Source organism: Lutra lutra, chromosome 16 (assembly GCF_902655055.1).
Source record: "Lutra lutra chromosome 16, mLutLut1.2, whole genome shotgun sequence".
Classification (NCBI taxonomy): Eukaryota; Metazoa; Chordata; class Mammalia; order Carnivora; family Mustelidae; genus Lutra; species Lutra lutra.
Genome location: NC_062293.1, coordinates 2,572,019 through 2,597,877, shown reverse-complemented (window position 1 = coordinate 2,597,877; position 25,859 = coordinate 2,572,019). Strand labels below are relative to the sequence as shown.

At 59.2% G+C, this 25,859-nt stretch overlaps 1 long non-coding RNA gene across 8 annotated transcripts in view; it reads right to left on the bottom strand.

Annotated features, from left to right (window-relative positions):
- Window positions 1-2,734: 2,734 nt before the first annotated feature.
- LOC125087632 (uncharacterized) overlaps window positions 2,735-25,859 on the bottom strand; it is a 31,858-nt gene continuing 8,733 nt past the window's right edge. Inside the window, exons 2-6 of one of the 8 annotated variants that reach the window (XR_007123468.1) lie at window positions 17,407-17,722; window positions 12,015-12,158; window positions 10,827-10,880; window positions 6,390-10,310; window positions 2,735-6,235 (exon numbers count right to left, since the gene is read on the bottom strand). This is a non-coding gene — a long non-coding RNA (uncharacterized LOC125087632). Of the gene's footprint in view, window positions 6,236-6,389; window positions 10,311-10,826; window positions 10,881-12,014; window positions 14,003-17,406; window positions 17,723-23,814; window positions 24,809-25,859 lie in introns of those variants that run through there. The other 7 variants (XR_007123471.1, XR_007123473.1, XR_007123470.1 and 4 more) reach the window with 7 other exon arrangements.

Here is a 25,859-nt window from a genome sequence, read left to right as displayed (position 1 = left end):
AGAGTCACCTGGACCCTCTCCCAAGGACCCTGACCTGGTTATTCCGGCCTGGAGCCGCGCCTCAATTCATGACTGCTTTTCTCTTTAAGAAAATAATACGCGTGCCCCAAAATGGGCAGAGCGCGTGTGCTCCACGATTAGTCACGAAGTGGACCGTCCAGGCTCACGTCATTGGGATCGAAGCATAGAACATCAGAAACCTTCAGAAGGCCCCTAACTCGCCAGTCACTTCCCCTTCCTCCTCCCTCAAGATCATCAGTCATGACCTTGCCTGTTCCTAAACCCTGTGTGAACGGGTAATATGGCTGACACCCAACTTTGGGTCTGGGTCCTTCAGGCTATGTTATTTCTGGGAGGTTCACTGGCTGGTACGTATCCCCCCGGGTGAGGTTTTTATATCAGTTTTGCTTGGCCTCTTGGACACCTCGCTGGCTTCCCATCTAGAGCTATGAAAACAATGGCGCCGTGCCCCCTCTCTGGCGTGGGTGCCTTGGTGCCCAGGCGCGCGTAGGTCCCTCGGTGGATGTCCGGGAGTGGGGCAGGTGTATGCGCAGCTTCAGGAGATGCTGCTAAACGGTTTTTCAAAGGGTGACTGTTCCCATGGTCCTCCATCTTCACCGGCCCTGGGGGTCACCCGTCTACTCATTTTAGGGACCCTCCTGGGTTACAGCGGTGTCTCCGTGTACATTTCTCTGGTGGCGAGTAAGGTCCTTGGTGAAGAACTTGTTCAAGTCTCACACCCGTCTTCCCACAAACCCCTTTGCAAGTCTGATCTCCAGAAACGTCTCCTCCGGTTTTGTGCCTGCCTTTCCGCTCTCTGGATGGCGACTCTCAGTAAACGGGAGCCCTTCGTTTTAACATAACCCGTTTGTCCGTCACCTCCCTTACGGTTAGTGCCCTTTGTATCATGAGAATTTTCCCGATGGTCTTCTGTATCATCTTCTAGAGGGCAGGACTGACTTCCACGGGTGTGAGGTAGGGGTCAAGCTTCCTGGGTTTCTCAGGCGGCGGTCCGCCTGACCCAGCGCCACTGATGGCAAAGAGCATCCGTGCCAGCGCCTTGAAAGAGCCACCTTAGTCTAATGCGTCATTTCCCCGTATATGCTGGGTTCTCTGCTCCGTTCACCGGTCTGCTTGTCTAGCTCTCTATTCACTGTTTCAACCTCTCTTGGTGGCCCTAACGTGCAGCCAGGGTTGAGAACCACGGATCTAGGACCTCACAGTTTATGGCAACAGGCTTGAGTGTTAGTCTAAAGGCAAGTATGTAGATGCCCGATAAGGGATTTTCAGAGAAAAATGGATTAAATTCACAATGTAGGAAGAGTGATGCCAGAACCACGGGGAGAGGTTCCGTGGTGTGGGCAGGGAAACTGGGTAAGGGGCCAGAAGCCAAGATACCCAGATCAGGCCATGCCGCTCCCCACTCCTTCCCTTTCTGCCCTCTCCAGACCTCCAGATCCACCCAAGCCACAGTGCAAAACGCCAACAAAGGCCAGAAGAAAGTTTCCCGCCCGGGTCCCCAGCCACGGCTACAGAAATCTGACCCCACTGGCAACCAGTTTATTCTCAAGTTGCCATGGCACTTCCTGTAATTAATGGCCAGGTTTTAATTAAACATTGATTAGCCACTAATTAGTCTAATGATCAGTCCTAGGGAAGAGACAGGGCTGTCAGACCCCATAAAGGAGGCAGGAGAGATAATGAAAGATTATGGCTTAGGTGGAAATGCTCTTCCTCCCACCCTCCAAGCCGAATGTTTTCTATGATTTTGGTCTTTTATAAACGATGCTTTCAATGTGAATTTTTCTAATCGGTTTGAGTCTGATGAAGTCCCAGGCGGCTGGTGCAAGGAAGATTGAATCCACTCGCCTTTTCATCAGACTTCAGCCTCTTAATGCAGCTAAAGAGCCTTTTCCCACTTAGAGAGGAATTAGTTTCTGTCTCCACAATGAAGTCATCCTGGGCTGAGGCCGTCCCCCTCCCATGTCCTTTGTGGGGGCCCAGACCTTGCCAAGGACTTCCGAGATGTGAGTGCAGCCGGGCTTCTCCCCCGGAGCGGATCCTACAACGCCTGATGCCCCACGTCCCACGTCGCTCACTCCCTGGCCCTCCGCCCTCCACCAGAAAGAGAGGTTGGGCTGCGGCACGTGGACACCGCTCGGCGCCAGCTGCCTTGGAAGCCACCGGTAGGAAGTTCAGAACGTGGAGAATCTTCGCGGCAGACACGGTGTGATGATGTCGGTTAATGAACCCTAGTGCACCCTTTGTAAGTTCGGGTTTATGAACAACAATACAAAATTCCCAGAAAGCCCCATGCTGAGCACGAAGCTCGGGAGAGAACAGAAGCCTGAAACCTGGAACCCGGGGAGCCTCCGGGTCGGGGGAAGACACCCGCCCCTGAGAAGGCAGGTCCTGACAAGCAGGACTGGAGAGCCTTCGAGAGACTGGAGAGAGCCTGGGCCAGGTAAGGCCTGAGAAAGACCTGGAAGCAGACGGAAACGCTCATGCTGCCTTTTTTTTTTTTTTTTAAGATTTTATTTATTTATTTGACAGACAGAGATCACAAGTAGGCAGAGAGGCAGGCAGAGAGAGAGGGGGAGGCAGGCTCCCTGCTGAGCAGAGAGCCCGATGCGGGGCTCGATCCCAGGACCCTGAGACCATGACCTGAGCTGAAGGCACAGAATCAACCCACTGAGCCTCCCAGGCGCCCCATGCTGCTTTTTTTTTTTTTATTGTAGTAAAATACACATAACATAAAATTGAGCATTTAACTGCGTATAGCACACAGCTCTGTGGCTCCACATCATGGAGCAGCCGTCACCACCGTCCGCCCACGTCCTCGAGTCTCAGAGTGGAACTCTGTGTCCATTAGACACCAACCACCTCCCGCCTCCCCCAGCCTGACACCCCCCACCCACCTCCTGTCCCTACAAATCGGACGACTCCGGGGATCTCGCATCGGTGGGATCTTACGGTACTTGTCCTTCTGCGACTGGATTACTTCGATCCACAGAATAATCTCAAGGCGACACGCGCTGTAGCCGGTGTCAGAAGCCACTTCCTCTTCACGTCTGGGTAACACACTGTGCGCGGCTGTTCCCGTGTTCATGCAGCCGTCAACGGACCCATGGCCACTTCCACCGTCCGGCCGTGGTGCAGAAAGGTGGCACTTCTCCATCTAGCAAATGTAGTTACCTGCGTCTTCAGGTGGAAGAGCGGGTGACACGGGACCCGGCAAGCCCCCCGGGCTCTGCTTCACTCTCCTGAATCGACAAGAATACCCAAGACCTGTGGCGGCTCCCGAGACACCATCCACGTTCTCACGTCTCCTTTTACCGAGTTTTCTCGTTGTGTCCCGAGAGCTTCTGCCACACGAGCACGTGGGACATGTTCTGCCCAGACTTTGTCATCCTGACGACACCTGCCATGAGCTGGGGGAGGAGCCCTCTTCATCGGGAAGGGGGCCAGGAGCAGAGCCCAGAAGGAGGGCCTAGAAACCGGAAAGGGGGGTCGGAGCCCAGTCCTGCCCTGAGGCAGACAAGTCTTGGGCCTCTCTTTGCTCCACTGTAAATTGGGCACGACCCCAGGCCGGCTCTGGCGAAACCACGTGTGGGGCCATGGGCTGTGTGCTACACGCGAGGCGTGGCATCCGTGGATTTTCTGGCTTTCGACCCTGGGTTCCAGGAACGGGACTCGGAGCGCTCGCTCTCTGGGAGGAGGGACCGGGCTCCAGCAGCACAAGAAGTGTCCTGAGCTGTCACCGGTGCCTCTCCAGGCGCTTCTGTCTCCATGAAACGCTGAGCAGCCACGGAGGGCAGATACGTACCTGGTGCCAAGCCTCACGAAAGCCACTTTCCCAATGGTGGGACATGAATCCCCATGATAGTTTTATTGTGCTCACTTCAAAAGTCAGGAAATTTGGGGCACAGATCTGTCACGTACCGTGGCCAAGCTGAGCCTGAAGTCCCTGGCAGAGACAGTGAGCGGGCTCCAGAGCAGGCGTCCGGGGGGCCAGCCCTGCCCGCACCCCCACAGCATGCCAGGGAGACCAGATGTCCTGTTCTGGCCAAAGGGGGAGGATTGGAAGGACGTGCTGTCACTTCCAGACTGAGGTGGCTGTGTCCTGTTGGACTGTCCCTGTGTTGCCTCCACAGCCAGCTGAGTCCCTTCTGGGGACAAAGTCAGCTGGACATTGTGAACAGAAGTAAGCAGGCTGTATGTCGAGTCCGTGGCGTCTGAGGACTGCCTGTCCAGCGGTCAGCAGGACTGACTGATACATCCTGCTCACAGTCAAGGCCACGCTCCCGGGGTGGCCTCCAGCCCTGCTAGGTGAAGATGAGGCATGGGTTTCAGAGGAAGAAATCGGCCCTGACGGAGAGCACTGCCACAGTGGGGCCGTGGTCATGCCCGCTCATCATGGATGAGGCCAGCCTGCCGTCCAGCCCCACACTGGGCTCCTAGAGGGTTGGCCCGCTCAGCCTCCCGTGGCGGGCTCAGCAAAGGCTGGGCCAGCAACTGGCAGTCCAGAGACAGACAGAACGCAGCCTGTGGACTTGCAAGCTGACAAGTTCAAGAGAGGGGGGTGAGGTGAGGTCCAGACATGCAGCCCGGAGGCTCAGGATTCCCGGGAGATTCCTCAGTTCAGTCTTAAAGGCGGACCAGCAGCAGAGACAGGGAGCGAACACACCAGGCAGAGGGCACGGGTGAGCAAAGACGCAGAGGCACAAGGAGGCACGTGAGGGGCCCGCACTATGGGGCGTGGTGGACCAGGGGACGGCAGGTGACAGGGACCCGCAGGTTGGGCTGGGCAGCCAGGGCCACCAGGGGCTGGGTGTGAGCAGAGGAGGGACCCCAGCCAGTTCCCACCCTAAATCTATCCCCTTAGCGGCAGCAGGGAACATGGCTAGAGGCAGGGGGAAGAGGTGTACCTGATGGTCCTACTGGCCACTGGAGTCCAGACAAGATGAAAGCACCCCACAGTTAAGGGTTTGGCAGCCGGCAAAGGCCCGGCACCGGACGCCCAAAAGAAAAGAGGTCAGATCTAAGACTTGGCTTCAAAGTGTTGGCGCCACAGCAGTATTTCCAGCCGAGGCACAGAAATGAGGGGATGTTCGAAATCCAACTTCCTCTCAGAAAGAACCCCAGATGAGGCCAAGGACAGTGTGCCATGACTGCACAGTTAGTGAGAACAAAAAAGCAGCCATTGTTACTGGAGACCACTAAGCACGCACCCTGAGCTCGGGGAGGAAAGGACCACTTCTAGCTGGAGACAACAGAAGGCTCCCTGGAGGAGGTGACATTTGAGTGGGGTTCTGAAGGATGTGTAGGAGGATTCCCAAGAGTGGAAATATCCAGGCACATGCCCCACACAGAAGTCCTGGCCCAAGGGATGAGAAGCTCAAACAGTGACCAGACACAGTGAGAGGGGACAGGACAGCCCCACCAGAAATGCACTCAGTCATTCAACAATCATGAATCGGCTGCCCAGATCTGGGTTCAGGGCGCTGAGACCACAAACTGGACTGAGCCGGTGGGTGACAAGGCCGAGCGTCGCTGGGGCAGGAGAAGATGGAAGGTGAAGCCAGAGACAGAGAGGCCCCCGGCGGGCCGCTGCTGGAGACACCAGACACGAGGCGAGCTGCGGTCAAGCCGTGCCTGCGTGAGTTATTTTCCATCCACCAGGAGCCCACTGGGGTCCTGTGAGCCGCGTGTGGCTGACCATCACTCATCACTATGCTGATTCTGGGGTGCAGCTCAGGCCGGAGTGTGGGCTCTCTGACAGCTGGCAGGGCTGGTGTCCCGGCCCGGGGATCCCTGCCTCCCACTGCCCTCTGCATTCGCCTGCAGAAGTGAAGGGATGTTGACCGCCGCCCACAACTCATCGGACGCCGATCAGGGGGATCGATGGGGTCAGGTCACAGGGCCAGCACCCCAACGGGACCTGGGCAGCGTGCTCCTTGCTGATTTGCATTTTAAAGATAAAGAGGCAGCTGTCCCTTTTGCCAGAAGGCATTTAAGGATCTTAATCTCTTCGCTGGGGGAGAAGAGGCGGGTCTCGGCCGTGGCACGGTTTGGCGCAGCTTCAAAACGAAGCGGCCTCCTTCTGGGGTGAAGGTCATGGCTGGGACTCACCGCTGCTGGCCACTTGCTGCGCAACATGTCCAGCCGGCTCAGCAAACAGAACCGCTCCGGACATTCCCGATACCGTCAGTGCTGACGAGGACTGAAGGCAGAGCTGTGGACGGAGCGAGGGCCGGGTGGGCAAGGGAGGCGTGCAGCGCGGCCCAGCCCCAGCTGCGCACACCACGCCCCCAGCTCCAGAGACCCACACATGCTCCAGCCCCCCGGGCACCACTCCGGTCCCTGGAGCCCCGGACATATGCACGCACCCCGTGATCTTGCCGCGCCGGCTGCAATCTGTTAGCGGTGGGGAGAGGCCAAGGCCCCGTCTTTTCTGCAAGGGACTCTTCCACTCAACGCTCCTTCCCCAGCAGCAAACAGCACCTTGCAGACCAGACCCTCGGCACACTCATGCATCCCAGGAGCTGGGGCAGAGGGCTCCGGACGTCCTCCTGGAGGGAAGGGTGGGGAGCAAAAGGTATTTCTCTCCGGGTCTCTGTGGCAGGACCCAGCGGCTCCCTGCGTGTTCGCTGCCCTCTCAGCCCGCCTGGAGGGAACGCGGGCAGCCTGCGGTGGGGCAGGTGGGGGCTCCCGGGGGCACAGTGTGGGGACCGAGGGCCAGCCCATGCCCGTAGGCTGCCTTCTCCGGGCCAGCCCCGGAGCCGTGCCCTCCCAGCCACCCCCAGACTCCCAGGAGCAAAATGGACACGCGTGAACACATTTCCTGATGCATCGATCACACTGGGCACCTGGAAACTGCTTCTGTCCTGGTGGCATCCAGAGAGCTGTTTCCCAGGATGCTGATTGGCTGGAGTGTGCCTCTGCGTAGGGAAGAGGCCCGGCCCTGGTCACCAGCCCCAAAGAACACAAAAGGCTGACAGCCACACCAGTCAGAGACAGGGTCCAGATTCCCCCTGTGGCCAAGGAGGAAGCCCACGGACCACCTCAAGCCTCCAGAGAGCCAGGCCTCAGGCTTCCCCCTGGGCACAGCACCAGCCGTCGGGGAGACACAGAGCACGTTGGCAGGAAGAGTCACCATGTCACCGCAGGTGCCCCTGAGTGCCGTGACAGGAAAACCGAATGCTGCGATAGGAGGTAACGGGCCAAGGGCAGAGACGCGTCAGCACCTGCAGGTGGACAGGAGGAGAGCAGAGGACCGTGGAGCTGAGACCTCTCCCCACCCCCCTGGGTCAGCAGAGCCCTGGGAGCCTGGCCTGTGCACCTACACACACACGTGTACACAGAGAGGCGTGCACACCCACATGGATGCACACACACGTATACGTATGCACACAGAGATGTGCACATGCGTGTGTACATGCAGATACTAGACTCATGTGCACCGATGTACATTCACACAGACCCGTGTACATGCATGTGCACGCATGTGCGTCTACGTGCACCAACACAGACACACACACATGCACACATGTGCACATACACTTCTGCAGGGGTACTTTTACAGGGATTTGACTCCACACCACAACGGAGGGAGCGACGTAAGGTGTCTCTCTCAGGAACATGAGGTCCACAGGGCAGGCGGAGGGAAAGGGGTGGTGGCTGGCAGGTGAGAGGGGAAACCCGCCCCCCCATGAGCTGGAACCTGCAGGGACAGCCGCTGTGGCCCCTGCCCCTCACGCTTAGAAACAACCTACCCATTACCTGCTGGGGGGCTGAGACCTACGTGCAGCTTGCAGATTTTAATGATTACAGGATGTCCCTACGGTGTCCTCACCAGATGACCTAGAAGAAGCGCACAACCAGGGGGTTCCGGGTGGGGACTCCCATGAGCGCTCCCAGGAAGGCAGAGGGAGGGGACACCTGGGGCAGGGGAGTGGCAGGAGGGGACCTCAGCCTGGGGCCAGCCCCTTGCACTGCCTGTCCTGGTTGCGGAGACGGGGGTTGGTGCTCCACAGAGGGGCCACTCCAAGCCGCCGGATTCGGTGGGACACCAGCAGCACCCTCCCTGGCAGGGACCCCTCTTGCAGGTCCTCCCCCTCCTCCTCCCCATCCTCCCAGCCTAGATGGGCTTGAAAACCACAGCGCGGCAAAATTCTCTCCTTGTCCCAAGACCCGACACAACCCAGCTGCTCCTGGTGGCACAGCCCGGGGAGCCGATGCAGTGATGGCAATTATCGGCACCATCCGGGCTGCCCAAAACCTTTGGGAAGGCGCCTCGGGTCCTCGCAGGTCCAGCGGAGCAGATAATGATAACAATGAGGAAAAGCCTGGGGATCCGGGCCGCACCGATTTCTTGTTTTGTTTTGCCCCAAGTGGAGGTCATCTTACGGGCAGGGCAGGAAGGAATTACATCCTCTCCCCCCTCCAAGGAGGTTCTGCTCTCATCTGGTGACACGAGCTTGGCAAGGGGCTTGGGGTCCCAGCCCCGCTGTGACTGGGGACCGGCGGCCGTGAGCAGCTGCCACTCCCCCAACCCATCCCTGCCGCCACGGCAGACCGTTCGCGCGGATTCTGTGTCGTGTGGGCGGCTCCACACGCCTTCGTCACGCACGCATCGGACCACGGCACTGACAGAAGCCAGGCCGCCGGGACGATCAGGCCCGACACAGAGGGGTCAGGGGTGGTGCGGGGCCGCCGAGCAGAAGGCCGGGCAGCAGGCAGGCCCCGGCAGATGGGCGCAGGCTTGAGTCGCCAGGGCAGACAGAAGGTTCCAGGAGACGCCCTCTGCCCGAGCCTGCCTCCCCAGGCCGTACCAAGCTTGTTCGCAGCTAATGAGCCCTAATTAACATCTTGACGAGGATGTGCGCTGTTTATATTTGGAAACTTTGTACCGTGTTGGTTGTTGCTTTTGTTGGATTCATGGTGCTCAGGTTGGATCCTCTCCTCCCCGGGCCTGTCCTCTCCTCCTCCCCAGCCTCCTGCCCTCAACCAGCACTCTGAGCCCGATCACTTGCTGGGGCCACGTGCTAGCTGCATCCACGGCTCTTCTCCAGACCATCATGGGCTCCCGGCTATGCATCCGGACTTCCAAGCCCATCCTGCTTCCCTCCAGGCAACTCGTTGATCCTGGCACCTGCCTCTGTGTTCACCACTCTTTGGCTGGGATGTCAGGGAAGGAGGGTCCTCAGAGACCAGTTGGATGAACTGAGGGCCAAGGCACCAGAACCAAGGTAAAACCCAGAGCCTGGACCTGCTCAGAACACCCTCGGGTACCAAGCCCCTCACTGAAACATCCAGGTGTTCTGGGGGGGGGGCAGTAGGCACCTGTAGTCATCCAGAGAAAAATACCTTTTTCCCAAGTTCTATGGCAATTCAGGAGCAAGCTTAGATACAGAGGTCATGATAAGGGGGAGAAGGACTGTGCCCTCAGGTAGGGGATCTTCTCTAGGACCACCACTAGCTCGTACAGCCTGCTTCCAATGTGCTTTTCCAACTCTGCCTCCCACCTCCTCAAACCCTGTCCAGCCTCCCTGCTAACCTCACACAGAGTTCTGCCTCCTTACTTCTGCACCCCTGCATAGCCCTCCTCTCCCCGACACCTTCCCTCTTCCAGACCCAGTGCCTTAGTCAGCTTCTCCCACATAACTCTGCATAACAAACTTCCCCCAAAGTCAGTGGCTTACAAAAGAATCTGCCATCATTCTGACATGTCTGCAGACAGATCTCCTTTCTGCTGGTTAAAAACGGGCTCAGCAGGCCAGCCCTGTCTCAGGATGGGTATCGTCTGAGCTTGACTCCGGGCTGTGGGCTGGACCCGGGTCTTCTCCCCAGGTATCTCTCCAAAGCCCAGGCTGGTGGGGCCCTGCTCCAGGCATATCCACCAGAGCACAAGATCCAAGCACGCACTCTGCTTGTGCTTTGTCCACTGTCATCCCACTGACCAGCACAGGCCACTTGATCTCCCTTGGCATTGATGGGGAAAGGAAACGACTTTTCTTTCTCTGCCCACAGTGGGTGAGAGGCTATGAATATTTGCTAAACAGCAACCCAAACTATCTCCCCTGTCTAAGTGCCACTTTCCACAAAGCCTCCCAGACTTTCCTGACCACCCAGCCCTCCTCACCCACCTCGGAACCTCCTGCTTCATGACAGCCTCCTCTGGTCCTGGCTCAGTCAGCATGAGGTGACATGCATCCTGTGGCCTCACGTCATCCTGTGGATTGCAAACACCCTGCATTTGAAGCACCTCCCGAGGTCGCATTTGCCCTCCATAGCCCTTAGCATGGTTCCTGGAACACAAGAGGTGCTCAGTAAATGACTTACAAATAAATGAATGTGAGTTGTGCCTCTGATTCAAAGGTGACTCCACAACCATAAGGCTTTCTTCAAGTTACGTGCAGAAGGGCCAGGTTCATGGGCGCCAGGCTCCACAAGGGAATGAGCCTCCCCTGCCTGCTGGGATGGCTTTGACCTGCTGGCCCCACCTCTAGGCCCCCAAGGTCAGGAACAAGGAACTAGGATCTTTCTTCAGCAGCCAAAGATGGCCGTAACAAGATGTTCCCTCCCTACAGACTCCTCCGGCCCGGGTACAATTGCCAACCATCCCCACACAGCTTTTCTAACATGGCAGCAACCCACGCTCTCTAAAAGGGATAAACCACAAAACTAAGAAGTCCAATTAACACCCAGGAATGGGATGAATACGCAGTTCTTCTGCTGGTGGAAATGTGCCTTCACATCTCCCTGTATGGGCAACCCTCTCACTAGCTCCACACAGTTGTGGGACACAGAATTGTCAGACGCACCCTGGCTGTGGGTGCTGGAGTTCTGGGAGCTGGAACCAGGAAAGGGAAGCCATTCTATAAGAGTTAAAGCAAATCAGTGAAATACTTGAAGGTCTTGTTAACACACAGTGGTCACCAAGGAAACATTTGTTGGATGGATGGATGGATGGATAAGTGGATGGATGGACAAGTGTATGGATGGATGGATGATGGATGGATGGATGAATAGGTGGATGGATGGATGGATAAGTGGATGGATGGATGGATGGATGGATGGGTGGATGGATGGATGGATAAGTGGATGGATGGATTGATGGATAAGTGGATGGATGGATGGACGGATGGATGATTGGATGGATGGATGGATAAGTGGATGGACGGATAGATGATTGGATGGATGGATGGATAAGTGGATGGATGGATGGACGGATAGATGATTGGATGGATGGATGGATGGATGGATAGATGGATGGATAGATAACTGGATGGATGGATAAGTAGATGGATGGATGGATGGATGGATGGATGGATGGATGAATAGATGGTTGGATGGATGGATGGATAAGTGGATGGATGTTTGGATGGATGTTTGGATGGATGGTTGGATGGATGGATGGATGGTTGGATGGTTGGATGAATGGATGGGTGGATGGATGGGTGGATGGATGGATGGATGGGTGGGTGGGTGGATGGATAAGTGGATGGATGGACGGGTGGATGGATGAATGGATAAGTGGGTGGATGGATGGATGGATGGATGGATGGATGGATGGATGGATAAGTGGATGGATGGATGGATGGATGGATGGGTGGATGGATGGATGGATGGGTGGGTGGATGGTTGGATATATGGATGGGTGGGTGGATGGATAGATGGATAGATGGATGGATGGGTGGATGGGTGGATGGATGGGTGGATGGATGGATGGTTGGGTGGATGGATGGGTAGATGGATGGGTGGATAGATGGATGGGTGGGTGGGTGGATGGGTGGATGGATGGATGGGTGGGTGGATGGATGGTTTGGTGGATGGATGGGTAGACAGATGGGTGGATGGATGGATGGGTGGGTGGGTGGGTGGGTGCATGGATGGATGGATGGTTGGGCGGGTGGATGGATGGGTAGACGGATGGGTGGATGGATGGGTAGGTAGGTAGACAAGGCATTGCCTCTATTGTACTATGACGACATGACTCTGGCATAACCAACCATCCTAGCTGGCCCAGCATCCCAGAGAGGTTTTCCGAGATGCAGAAATCTCAGGACAGTTCCAGGCAAGTCAGGGTAAGTTGGTTGCCTTCCATGAAAAACAAAATCCATCAAGTCCTTCAGTGTAGCTTTCCTGTGCCTGGCCTTGGGGAGAGAGGCAGAAATCAGAGCCATAAAAGTGGGAGGTAGACCAGAGATTCACCCCACCTGCACACAATCTTCCCCGGCAGGAAGAAAGAACCAGTTCCTGGAGAAACAGACCATTCCATCAGGGTGACTCTTGCTGATGGCACCAGCTAGCTGCTCCTGAGGGGAAACAGTGGAAACCCCTGGAAGCCAGGGAAGCAGGCTCTCATGGGCTCCTTAACTGCTAAGAACAGCTGTGCTGGGAGAGAGCAGGCTTTTTCTGGAACAGCGGAAAAGCAGAGAACTAGGGATTGCCTCCAAATCTGAGGCTTCTGCCCAGCACCCTCAGAGGTCAGTTGGCCAGAACCCAATGTTTATAGCAATGCAGGCTGACATCCTTAAACACGTGTCCAACCACCGGAAGATGGGGGCTTGTGGTGCATTTGCACGCAGGAATTCTACCCGGCACTGAAAAGAAATGAACCACGTTTCGCATGCATGAAGCTCAGAAAAAACGACGATGAGTTAAAAAAAAAAAAAAAGGAATAAAGGTGCAGAAGAAAATACAGGGTGACTCTATTCGACTAAAGTCAGAAATATGCAAATAAATCATAAGCCATTTGGAGTAGGCACAGAGCAGTTAAAACCACAAAGAAAAGCGAGTGAATGAACAATTCAAAACACAGGACAGAGTTCCCCTTCTGGGGACAGGGGATAAAACCGGAAGGGGCAGGGGGGCTGGAGGCCAGGACCCCCGCCTGTGCCTCGGGGCCAGTAGTGGGCCCACAGACAGACAGTGCCTATTTATTATTTACACCTCGATGTCTATGCATATTTCATGACGCAAGCCAGGAACCGAAAGTCAAGGCAAGATGCTAACATGGATAGACAGGGAGAGAAGGGAAGGAGAACTGGGCAGAGAGGAGCTGCCGACGTGATCTCCCAGCCAGGGGGGCACCCCCAGCCCGCCGATGGGGGTGCCTCCCAGTCCCACACGATGCTTTGTCCTCCTGTCCCGCAGAGGGGGCCATCTTTGAGTCTGACGCCCCACCAGAGCATGGCGTGGGCCAACACTTCTGCCTCCTGCCCGGGGCTCCCATGGCATGACCCTGGGGCTCTCCCTGGGGCTGAACTGGGCTGAACAGGGGTGCTGGCCCAGCTGCTGGTGGGAAATGTCCATCGGGGCACCAGCCAACTCAGCCTGGGGGGACCTGGCCTGGCCCTACCTTCCCTCCTTCCTCATTCCCACCTACCAGCCTCAGAATGGGGGTCCCTGCTGCTCTCCCTCCACTTGGGTGCGGTGGGGACGGAGCCGAAACCCAAGGTCCTCAGGGGCCATGCCTTTTCTCTCCACCAGGGGGTATGGGGCATGCAGAAACGCCATCCTGTCCCCTTTGGCCAAACCCTAATCCGTGCCGCTCTCCATTTGCCCCAGGAGGGACGCCCTAGAAGCCTACTCAGCCCGCAGGTGCACGCGGCAGGAGAGCACCACGGGCCTGTCTTCTCTCTCCCTCGGTCTACACAGACCATCCTGACGGGTGCTTTATGGGACCCCCTGGAGGCTGGTCCTGGGAGCTGGGCTGTGCATCGTGCCTGGGGGGACTCCTCCCCACTCCCCAAGAAACCGAGATCCTGCCGGTCCGGCTCTGCTTCCCTGTGATGCTGGGCTGAGCTCTCCAGGACACCCCCAGAGCCCACAGTGCCCCACTCCTCCACACCCACCCTGGGATCTAGCCGCTCTGCTGCTCTGCAATGGACCCAACTCCAGCACATTTGTTCGGTTCTACGGAGCACTGCGTGAAAATGCTGTGAAATCAGGTCCTGGCACTAATATCACGCTCTGCCCATCCGTCTGCTTTTGTGTCCAGTGCAGAGGGGAAAGGAGAGGAACCAGGGCAGGCGGGGGCGGGGGGGAGGGCTGGGGCCACGGTTGGAGTTTCCAGTCCAGGGAATGGGGAGGGAGGAGGAGGCGCAGAGGGAGGCCACGTGGCCCAGCGGTGCGGGGGTGGGGGGGCAGAGAGCACGTGTGAAAGGACGGGGCTCCCAGACTCCTGCCGGGGCTGGTGCATCTTTGGGCCTGGGCCTGCTGGTCTCACTAATGCCACCAGCAGAGAGCAGCTTCTCTGGGGCCAGAGGAGGAGGGAAAGGGGAGAAGGGTTTGGAGGAAGGGAAGAGGGGGAGCGGGGGAGACGTGGAAGAATGATAGAAGAAGAGGGAAGACAGGAGGGGAAGCAGGAGGGAAGGGAGGAGGGGCAGGGAGGGAATTAAGGAGGGGAGGGGGGAAGAGGGAAAGGAGGGAAGGGAGGAAGGGAGAGGGGAAGGAGGGGAAGAGCCACCCATGGGCCAAGGCCAGACTTTCCCTCTGACAGCTGCTCTGAAGGGGGTCCATAGGTCCCAAAACCCCAGCCAACCTCCCCTCCCTCACCAGCTCCACTCGGAGGTCTCTGGACTATGAAACCCTCAAACACGAGTCTTCCCACACCACCCCCAGCCCCCGGCCATGCGCACGGGTGTGCAGGAGAACAGGGGACATACGGCCCCGGCCACCCTACTCCCACCCCTCGTCCCACCGACAGGGCTTCCTCCCCGCAGCTCCCTCGGCCTGTCAGGGGTCGGGTCGAAGGGAGACTCTTCCACGCCAGAGGCTCCTCCTGCCCCCCCAGGAGGCCTGATGGGGGAGGAATGAGGATGGGAGCACAGGGATAGGAGCAGGCAGCACAGCCCGGTCAGGCTGCAGAGCTCAGCGGCAGGCAGGGCTCCGGGGTCACCGGGAGGAGACCGAGCCCCGGGCACCGCCGGACGCGTGCTGCCCACCTCGCAGAGAGGGTGTCCCCTCCAGGAGAGGGTGTCGGGCAGCTGGGATGAGGCCATGTCCTGCTGACCACCCCCCGACTGGTGTCGCTTATTTTAAGTAAGCACAACTCCGGCCAGCACGACCATCTGCATTGTTTGTCTGACTCAAAGGGAGAAAAAGCATCCGGACGAGGCGGGAGGCGGGCGCCGGGAGTGGAAACCGGCCGAGCCCCACCCGGAGCTCAGGACCGGCCGCTGCCTTGCCCTAAATTTAACCAGCTGGAAATCTTTTTTAAGTCCCATCCTACTGAACCTTTTGAAATAAAGATTTGCCTTTTACTGGGAGATGTGCATTTCATTGTGAAGAGCGAGCTGAGCAGACTCCCGGCTTTGACTGCAGACCCAGGGAAGCTCCCGGCGTGGGCACCCCCCAGCGCTGCCCCTGGGCTGAGGGGCCGGTTCCCAGCCGGTGGGCACACAGGCTTCCTGGAAGCCAGCAGGAGACCGAGAGAGCCAACCGTGACAGAAAGGTGCCCCACCAAGAAAATAAATAAGACCTTCTTGCTCCTGCGGGACAGGCCCCGCGATCACGGGAGCCCGCGGCACCGACCCAGGCCGGGCTCCCAACCCTCCGCTGCATCTCAGGCCTGAGAGCAGGGCCCTCCTCGTGGGCTGTGTGTGAGGCGCAGCTGGACAGCCACGGACTGTGGCCCCACAGTAAACAGGAAACGTGCTCTCCGTGGGGATGGCGGTCACCAAAGCACATGGAGGTAGAGGTCACAAGCACGCAAGAAACATTCACCGCATTCGACTCCGTGAGCCTGTGTGAGAGGCCAGCTGTGGGGAGCAGAGCCCGGCCCTCCCTGACCTCATGATCTCCGTGGAGATCCCCGAAAGAAAGGGGGACCCAGTGCGGGGCAACTCCAGGCCCAGATGACACAGGGCAGAGGTGCAGAGAAGGGAGAGGGAATGTAGGGCTAAGAGCCCCTGGGCCCTGGCCTGGCCGGCTCCTGCCTGGGAGGGGGCCTGCTGAGCTCCCCACCCCACCACGACGCCGTGACGGTGTCAGGATAGAAACCAAACCCCCAAAGCCTTCTTCCCCAAGGAGGCAAATGGGTCCCTCATTAACCACTGGCCATCTGTTTTCTGGGCTAGCTTGCCTGCCTGACTTCCCTCGTCCTGTTGCCAAAAGAGCACTTTTTCATCCTTTTCACCATTTTTATCTCAATGGCCATGCGAGCCAGCAGCCAGGGCACGGATCGGCTGAGTTAGCATCCTTTGTTCTGGGCCTATACGGACGTACGACCTGGATGTGCCCGCACCTGCCTGGCCCTGTAGGGGGGTGACAAGAGCCAGCCCTCCTGCCCCAGGTCCAGGGGCCATGTCTACCCCTCCACTCCCTGGGCCCAGCTCAGTGGGACCGGGACGCGCCGTCCACGTGAGCCGGGATGTCAGCCCACTGAAAGCGAGCTAGAGGAAAGCCCATCTATCCCTTAGAAACGAGTTTATGGGTCAGGCCATCATGGCTCCACCAGGGCCCAGACAAAATGTAGAAAATTCAGGCTGCAATGTCGTCCACACCCACACGCTGTCCCCAACAGTGGGACGATGCTGTCACCCGTCTGCCGGTCCCACCGTCCCCTAGGGTTTGTGGAGAGAGCAGACGAAGGGGGAGGAGCCAGCCTCTGGCCGTCCACCCGACTCCTAACTCCCACCCATCGCCTCGTCTCCTCTCTCCCTGGTCTGAACTCCCAGGGCGGCCCTAACGTGCCAGGAGAAAGCGGGGCTCCGTGAGCGCATCACAGGGAGACAGAGCCCTCCGGGCTGATGACAACTTCCCCCCCGACAACATACTGATCGTTCCGGGAGCTTCCTGCTTCCTGAGTGTGACGGGCCCAGGGGCAGAAGGACAATGGGGGAAAATGGACCCATCAACCCACACTATTCTCGACATGCGTGCTGCTACGTTGCCCACAGAATCCATCCTCCGTCCATTCAAAGACAAGGGAGCCATGGAGCCACGTTCCTGAGGAAGTGGAGACGCTGCTTCACTTTGCCCCAAGGGCCTGCACACGCGGAGGTGGGCACAGCACTGCTGGCATCCCCAGGTTGGGGTTCCACAGGCTGCTGTCCCCAGGGCGGCCAGCGTGTGGCTTCATCAGAGGCTTGCCTGGGGAAGGAGCCACTTCCTAGTTCCCACTGGCCATCGGTGTAACTCCCTTCCTTGCGGTCACAGTCCCTCACGTCCTGTGGGCTGTTGGCTAGGGCGGCCGGCAGCACCCGGCGGCCCCCCACAAACCCTGCTCTCTCATCCCCACGCCTCTGCTCCGACTGCCCGTCCGGGAGCAGGATCCTCCCGAGCATCCTCGTGGCTTCTGAGCTCCGGGAGGCATGAAGGTGGGATGGTCAGGAGGCCAAGGCTCCAGGGCCCTCCTGACCCCCACGCCCTGGGGCTCTCAGAGAAGACGCTCACCTGCTTCACCCCTTCCTGCCCCCAGCAGGGCTCTAGGGACAGACCCCGGGGACGGCGACAAGTTCTTTGGCTTCAGGTGGCACCGTGGGCTCCAGAGGCCCCACATCACAGGCCCGGTGGCTCCCTCTCAGCCACCAGCACCCCACAAAGTGTAGGTGGGATGTGAAGATTCGTGACTAGCCCAGAGAAGCCGGCGGGTGGCCCCTGGGCCACTCCGAACCCATCTTCTGTCTTGGGGCTTTTCCGATAGGCCTCAGGGACCTAGAGCTGCAGCTCCAGGAGAGAGCGGGGAGCAAGACGGCAGTCAGGAAAAATCCTATGAAAAAGGAAACATTTCAATAAAAGGTGTTAAAAGATAAAGCAGAGATACACTTTTAAACATTTCTCATTTGTTTTCCTAAAGGTCTCGACAACGGGCTTGTAGAAGAGCGGACGGTGCGCTTTAGAAAGGTGATTTTGATTATCTCCTGAGTAGCACCCCGGCCCCCCGCAGCCCACCCCCATTTATGGAGGTGGCTTTTCCAGCCCCCACTGGCGGCCCATCCACCAGGGCGGTGACCGGGGGACAGGGCTTCACAGGCAGGCGACCCAGACATGCACGGAGCCGCCTGGCCTCCCTAGGCTCGTCGCGCTTACCCGACGCCAGCCCCTCGTTCCGGGGCTGCAAAGCTTCTGATCCCTGCAGAGGCAAAGGAACCAAAGGAATATTTGCAAAAAGCTGAGCTTAGTAAATATTTTATACCCGTTAATGCGATGGCTCGAAATGGTGTGTGGGCTTGGTCCAGGGGTGGGGGGCACATGCCACGAAATGTGAAGAGGGTCCCCAGGGGGTCCCCGCCAGTGGTGAGCTGAACTCGCCCCCCCAATTCTCAGCATGCCGGCCAGGACTCACTCACCCCAGATACCCCCTGTGTCCCCTCGATGGCCTTCAGACACTGGCTTGGCTTCCAGGAGAGGCTAAAAGGAGCAAAACATGAAGCCCTGGGGCCCGGGGCCCTTCCTAAGAAGGGAAACGTTCCCTGAGCTCAGTTAATGTTGTTCTCAAAGTGGGGTCCCTGGAGCAAAGGCCAGATAAAATGTGGAATCTCGGGCCACACCCAAGACACCACGGAGTGAGATGCTCTGGGCACGGCACCCCGCGACTGGGCTGACCAACCCCTCCAGGAGACTCGGACAGAAGATCAGAGCCAGGCGCTGGGGGAAGGGGGACCAGTGGGTCCCAGGTGAGAGTGGCGGGGGTTCCCAGCTGGCGGCCGCCATGGTCTGGCTGCATTGCTACGAGTGCATTTCATAGCTGGGGGGGTTGCAAATGCACCCCCCATCCCCAGCAGAGGGAGTGTGGGAAGGAGCCAAGGGAGTGTGGCCACTCAGAGCTGGGCGGCGCCAAAACTGCAAATCTGGGAGCCCCCACTGCCCCTCCCCGCTGCCGGGGGCCTGGAATCTTGGGTGGGGCCGGGCATTTGGGGACTAAGCAGAAAGGCAGGAGCCCCGCTACAGTTGGAGGGAAGGAGAGAGCCGAGTCCACCCCCCACCGGCCTGCCAGGGCACCTACACTGGACTGTGTTCCTTCTGTGACACTGTCCTTGGCCTGACCCTTCAGGCGGGAGTCACTTTCCTCGGCAGGAAGCAGGAGCGGCCAGAGGTGGGGGAGGTGGGAGGGGCAGGGGGTCTGCAGAAGAGGGACAGCAGCCCAGCAAGAAGCCTCCACACGCCCCACCTGGCCCCAGGCCCCTCTGCCCATGGGCCCCATCTCAGGGGGCTCCGCCACGCCCCCCCCCCAGGACTCTGTGCTGTACTTCCCCGAGGGAGGGGCCTTCCTTGCCGACAGAGGCTTCCCTCCCAGGTCAGGTCGGAGTAAAACTCAGAGGAGGGATCCTGAGGCCCAAGACTAACAGGGAGCTGGGGAAAGGGCATAACCCCACCGTGCTTCCCTCCCTGGAGGATTCGCGCCAGAAAGTTCCTCTATCAGCTTGATGAATCGGCGGTGCCAGTGGAAGAGAGAAGCTCTCCTGGGCCTGGTGGGAAGGAGGCAGGTGGTGGGTGTTCTGTCTTCCTTCTGGAGGGCCCTGAAGGGAGGGGACATGGCCTGGGGGAGGGCAGGGATGACGTTAGGAACAGCAGGACCCCAGGAGGGACGCAGGGTTGGGGGGGAGGGCAGGGTGCAGTGGGGGGACAGGGGAGGGCTGGCACAGATGCCAGCAGATGTCTCAGATGCCACTGTGGGTTGCCGTAAGGAGGTGCCCCGACTCTCCCTCCTGAGGATCAGTGGCAGCCAAAGCCATTAGGCACGAAAATGAGATGGAAGGGAAGGGCCTGGTCAGCAATCAATAGCAGGTTAAGCAGGTCGGGCAGGAGAGGACCCAGCAGAGGATGCCAGGGTCCAGCCACTGACGTCTCGGTATCTCTCCTGCCCCACCAGGGCCCCGCTCTCACCACCACAGTCTGGGCTCAGTGTGGCCCAAGAGAACCGTGGGGACAGCACCAAGGGAAGGCAGTCCCCAGGGGGCTGCACGGAGGATGGGAGTCCAGGGGCATGGCTCAGAGGACATGGGAGGCCCAGGGCAGGGGAGGAGCAGAGGAATCAGGGCCAGGTCACTGCAAGGGTAGGTGAGCCTGCCTTCCCATCTGAGCAGCCCCTGCCTGAGACTCAGAACGTGCGAGAGGTGTGCAGGGGCCTGCTTCTGGGGCAGTCCCACTGTCGCCAAGAGCGGCAGCCCCCACCAGGGCAGGGGTGGAACCCCCCACACTGCACTTCCACTCCCGCAAGTTTGAGGACACGAGTGCTATGTGGCCTCAAGCAGGCCACTGTACCTCTCTGGGCCCCCTCAGAGGGATCTACAAAATCAGTGGTGCTAGACGGAGGGCTTGTGCAAAGCCCGGCCATAGCGCGGATGCGGCCGGCCTGGCCAAGGGTGTACAATCTGTTTACAGGGAACAGCAACGACCCTCCTGAGCCAGTAAGAGCCCCTCCTGGATTTCTGGGTCTCAGCAACAAACACATGTCCCATGAAGGAGAGGCAGAGGGCAACCAAGCTGGGGCAGTGGATCACGCGCCTCCATCTCTCCATCGCTGACCTGGGGCCCTGGTCCCCTTTCCCCTGGAGACACTCTGGGTGTCCCCCAACCCTGGGCCCCTCCGAGATCTAGGCAGAACCCGCAGGTCTCCGTCCCATGAGGCATGGGCCTGGGTCAGAAGCCAGCCCCCTGCAAGGACTTTACGGAAGCTCTGGGCCACTCTGTCCTCGCCTTGAAACAGGAACAGGAACAGCAGAAGAGCACAGGAAAAGGCTGAGTCCCTGTGTGCCTCAGTTTCCCCCATGTGCAGCGCAAGGCAGCATGGAGTCAGCCTCACCCTGAGAAGGAGCCTGGCACTTCTAGGATCTCAACAAGGAGCTTCGTCATCTTCCATGGACCCCAAAGAAGGATCCAGATAATGGACACGGACCAGGACACGGGCTTCCCCAGGACCTGTGCTGAGACTGGAGCCCACGGGGACACTCCGGGCCGCCCTGTGCAGGGACAACGCATGTCTCTGCAAAGGGATTCACGTAAAGAACAACACAACAGGTGTTTAAGTGAAAGTCTACAACACACGCTCACAGCCCCATGCTTGACAGGAGCAGGAAGGCAGAAGCAGTCAGGCGTCGAGGCACGAAAGGAGATGCGAAATGTGGCCCAGCCACACCGCGGACTGTTCCTCAGCCATGCAAAGGCACGGACTCGGACACGTCCTGCAACACGGATGGGCCCGGAGAACACGGCGCCCCGAGGGCAGAATCAGACCACACACTGGACGATTCCATCCACATGAAACGTCCCGGGAGGGCGGCTCCAGAGACAGAGGGAAGGCTGGTGGCCGCCAGGGGTGGCCACTGAGGCCGTTCAGGAAGTAGACAGCGGCGGTGCCGGCAGACACGGCCAGGCACGAGAGACCGCGGACTTTACCATGGTTTGTCTAACATACGCGGGTTCCACCCCAACGACAGGAAATGAAGACCACAACGCGGTAAGAAAGTGGGCTCCGGCTGGGTGCAGGATGGGGGTCTCAGGGCTACCGCGGGGGAACGGTCCCAGCGACCCCACCAAGTACAGAAGTTACTGCCCCTCTTCCACACGTAAAGGAATCGAAGCCCAGAGAGGGTGAGCGACCTGTCCCAGGCCACCCACCACTAAGGGATGTAGTGGGATTTGACCCCGCTGTCTGGCTCCGGGAGAGTTGAGTTGGGGGAGGAGCCTAGGGAAGAGGGTGGCGGGATGTGGGCAAGGGACGGAGAGCCCTGGGCCCACACTGGCGCAGACACCGGGATTACACTCTACCTGGCGTCCAGGGGACCTTCTGGAAGGCGACCTGGAGCCTGTCACGCCCTCTCCTCCACCCTGACACCCCCATGTCCCCACTTCCCTTCTGCCTGGAGCAGGGGGACTGGCCCCCCTGAATAGAGCTGCCCCCGACAACAGGAAACCCCAGCACCCGGTCCACACCAAGCTCTGTGGGAACAGCCATGTGTTGCAATCTGTCAGCAAAGGTTTTGCTTTGTAACTGGTCAGAAAGAAAGGAAGGAAGGAAGGGAGGGAAGGAGGAAGGAAGAAAAAGAAAAAGGTGTTTTCTAGCATCATTACCAACAGAAGAACACATAGGATCAATTCTCCCAACCCCTTCAGGCCTAGGACACGGCCATGGCGCCCCGCACAGGGGTCTGAGGACTGACGTCACAGGGGGTGACCCCACAGCCTCCCTGGGATGCCCAGAGTCCTCACGCCCACCACAGTGAAGTGGACCACCCCCCTACCTCCTGCCCTAGACTCCCTCTGCCCACCTGCCTGCCCTTGTCCCACCCTGAAGCCTGCATGGACTCAGCCACCCCGTCCCCTGGGAGGCAGGGCTGACCCCCCACCGGGGTGACCCTCCCTCCCCAGTGGACCCCTCGTCCACGGTAGTGGGCTGACTGTTGACAACAAGGGAGTGCTTGTCGTCTGCCAAGAGCCCCCCGGCTTCACCTAGTGCTAGGTGCTCTACCTGGGCACCCCTGGACCCTTGGGAAATGCTCGGGAATCCCTCAAGCTCTGTGAGCTCCGGCCCGGTGCCGGCTGTGGGGAGGGGGCTACAAGACCCCTGAGCAGCCCTAGGCAGGGACACCCAGCCCAGAGCCCTGGGACAGAAAGGACCCCGCAGAACACAAGCAGGCCTGGGCCTCCTCCCAATTCAGCCCCAGGTGGACAAGCAAAGCCCCACCAGGGGCCTGGAGCAGATGGGGCAGGCTCCGGAGCCCTGCCCGGCCCACCATCTGTCCTGAGAGCCGGCCCATCTGCCCGGGCAGCCCCCCCTCCCAGCCCACCATCTGCCGGCCTGCTTGGCCCTCCTCCTGGCTCCCCCAGGGCCCTCGGGAAGGGATGGGGCAGGAGCCAGAGCCCGGACCTGGCTGCCTCGGCCCGACCCCATCTGGCACCCCTGAGGGGAAGGGGACAGCAAGAACCCAGCCAGGGCAGGGCCACCTCCCCGGAGGCTGCTCCATGACTGGGGGGTGACAGGGGAAGGACAGGAGGGCCTCGCCCCTGGAGGGGGCAGCAGCCATACCCCTCCTCTTCAAGCAAGGCCTGGCATCCCTGCTGAAAAGGCCTTGACTGGCCCCTTGTCCAGGCCTTCCCTGCCCACCCGGCTTGCCCACTCCACCCCTTCCTGGCAGCTCCTCCAGGGTCCCTGAGAAAGGAGAAGAGGACTCTCCCCCCCAGACCCCCGAGGACAGGCCAGTGAGGGCGGACTGGCACTAGAAAGCCCTGCTCTGCCTCTAAGGCCCAGCAGCCAGGCCCCCGTGTCGGCGACCCCAAATCCCCCTGCCGCTCGCTCCCGAGGAGCCCGGTGCCGAGAGGGCCAGGCCTGCCTTTGGAAGCCCACCTCGGGTGCGGGGCCTCGCGGGCCCTAGGGGGGCAGTGGCTGAGTCGTGGTGACAAATGCACACAAGAGGTCATGCAATGCGGCCTCAGACCCTCCCTCTGTTTGGGCCTTTTGCTCATGAAACCCCCTGGCTCTCCCCCCGGTCCTCCCTGGATCTCCTCGCAGTGTGACATGATCACTCGGCCACAGAAGAAATGTGGGGTGCGTGAGCTCTACCTGGTGAGGGGAGAGGGAGAGAAGGGCTGGCAGGGATAAGGCAGGGCATGGCGGCCTACCAGGCCGTCTGGCTTCCTCCTGGAGGGTCAGACAGGGAAGCAGGTCCATGGTGCAGCCCAGCAGGGGGTCAGTCCCTCTGTCTGGTCCCACAGCACCCCCCACTCCCCATCCTGCCCTCAGAGCCCCAGGATGGCCCCCAGCAGGGAAGGCGGTGAAGGGCTGGAACACAGGAGCCCTCAGCGGCCGCTGCAGGCCCCCTCCCTCCCCAGGGCCAAGCGGCCGATAGGGATGTGCCCCACCTTCCATCCATCAAGACTCTCAAGCGGGACCCCAGGAAGAGCTTCCTTTTGCCACTGGGGTGGGGGTGATGCCTGAGCTAGACCCAGAGAGATTTAAGAGGCCCAGCGATCACACTTAATGTGCGGACCCTGTTGGGAACCCAGTTTAAACAAACCAGCGGCAAAAAGATACTTCCGAGGCCATCTGAGACGTCAGTTACAGTTACAGACTGTAACTGTACAGTCTGTACGTCTGTATGGGGCATTAGCCCATAGGGAGGAATTCCTGCTGATTTTGATACTGTGTTACCAGAGCTGTAACTATGTCACGCAGGATGCCTTCCAGGTGACCCGCCACTCACCAGGCCCCCTGGAGCCAGGGACGCCCCTTCCTGCCGTCCTCCACACTGGTCCACCCCCGCTATTTCCACCCGGGGCAGGAAGCTGGAACCCCAGGTGCACCCACCAGCTGGCCTCCTCACTCTGCGACAGCCACCTGCCCCCGGGCCTCAGCTGGCTGACCAACAGTCACCGGTTCTCATTGTAGGAGCACGCGGAGGAGACCCCCAGCAGCAGGGCTCTGCGGCTGTCACCATGGCCGGTACAAGCATGCTGGGGTTGGGGACTGCACCAGCAAACCCACATCCACGCAGCCTGGGGGGCACAGGGGACTCGGTCCTCCCTTGGCCCCAGGGCCTGGCCAGGAGCAGTGGGCCTTGGAGCCAGGTGGGTTCAAAGTGGGGGAGGCCCCAGCAGCGCGGAGCGGGAGGCCGGCAGATCGGTGGCTGGACAGCGCCACCTGGTGTCCTTCTGGGAGACTACAAAGCCCGGGGACCTTTTTGTTCCTGATGCGTGGTTTTCCCTCGAGGGATTTCTTTCCCTCTTCCCAGCAGGGCTCCGTGACTATCAGAACGCCCTGCCCTCTAATCGGATGCTGCTGAGATATGGCTACTTATCAGAGGGCCCAACCCCCGCACTTCAAACAGGACAGGACAATAAATCCTCCGACAGTCCCAGGGAGCCTCCTGCACGCCAGCCCCAGGGGCCCCGGCCGCCCCAGGGAGTCACCCTTCCTCCCGTTCCTGGTGTGCCACCTCTGAGGGGGGAGGATCAGAAATCCCTGGCCAACGACGGACAGATCAAGCCTAAAGTGAAGACTACTGGTTAAAACATGCTAAATACATAAAATAAATATGTAGAAAAAGAGAAAACAAAATCTTCCTAGAAATCCCCTGGATGTAATAGGCCCCCACCTCTACTTTGGAAAGTGTTCGTGAAAAGAAGCGAATTAAGGCTATTCCTTGTTGAGCGGCGGGCGTCCCAGGGTAATCTGCAAGGCCAGCTGAAGGGGACGGTTTGGTTTGATTAACGGGAGGATTCTAGCTCCTCGCGGCAGATAGACGATGCCATTCGGAAATCGCCATTTTGCAAGCTCTCGTGACCTAGTTATTTCTTGCAACGGTCATGGGCGGATGAGACCATGGATGAGAGGTGTCCTCGAAGAGCTGGGGCATGCCCCGCGGACGGGCGGACCAGCATCGCAGGTGAGCCTCAGAGGGAGACACACGCCTGCCCGGGAAGGGGTCTGGCAGAGAGACGAGCCTGCGTCCCATCAGGTTCCCAGCTAGACTTCTGTTTCCAGGAGAGGTGGGGACAAAGATGCCGAGGCGTCTCGGGCGGTGATCAGCTCAGTGGGATGGAGAAGGGGCAGATGCTGGCCGGACAGCGGATCTGGCTTCCGCAAGTCACGGCAGGAGGGAAACTGGTGATGGAGGGGGGTGATGCCTGAGCTAGACCCAGAGATTTAAGAGGCCCAGTGATCACACTTAATGTGTGGACCTTGTTGGGAACCCAGCTTAAACAAACCAGCGGCAAAAAGATACTTCCGAGGCCATCTGAGACGTCAGTTACAGTTACAGACGGGGCATTAGCCCGGAGGGAGGAATTCCTGCTGATTTTGATGCTGTTTGTTACCAGAGCTGTAATTATGTCACGAAGTTTCCGCATTTGGAGGAGCAAAACCACAGACTGTCCGCTCGGGGTCGGAGGATACCTCAGCCCCAGAG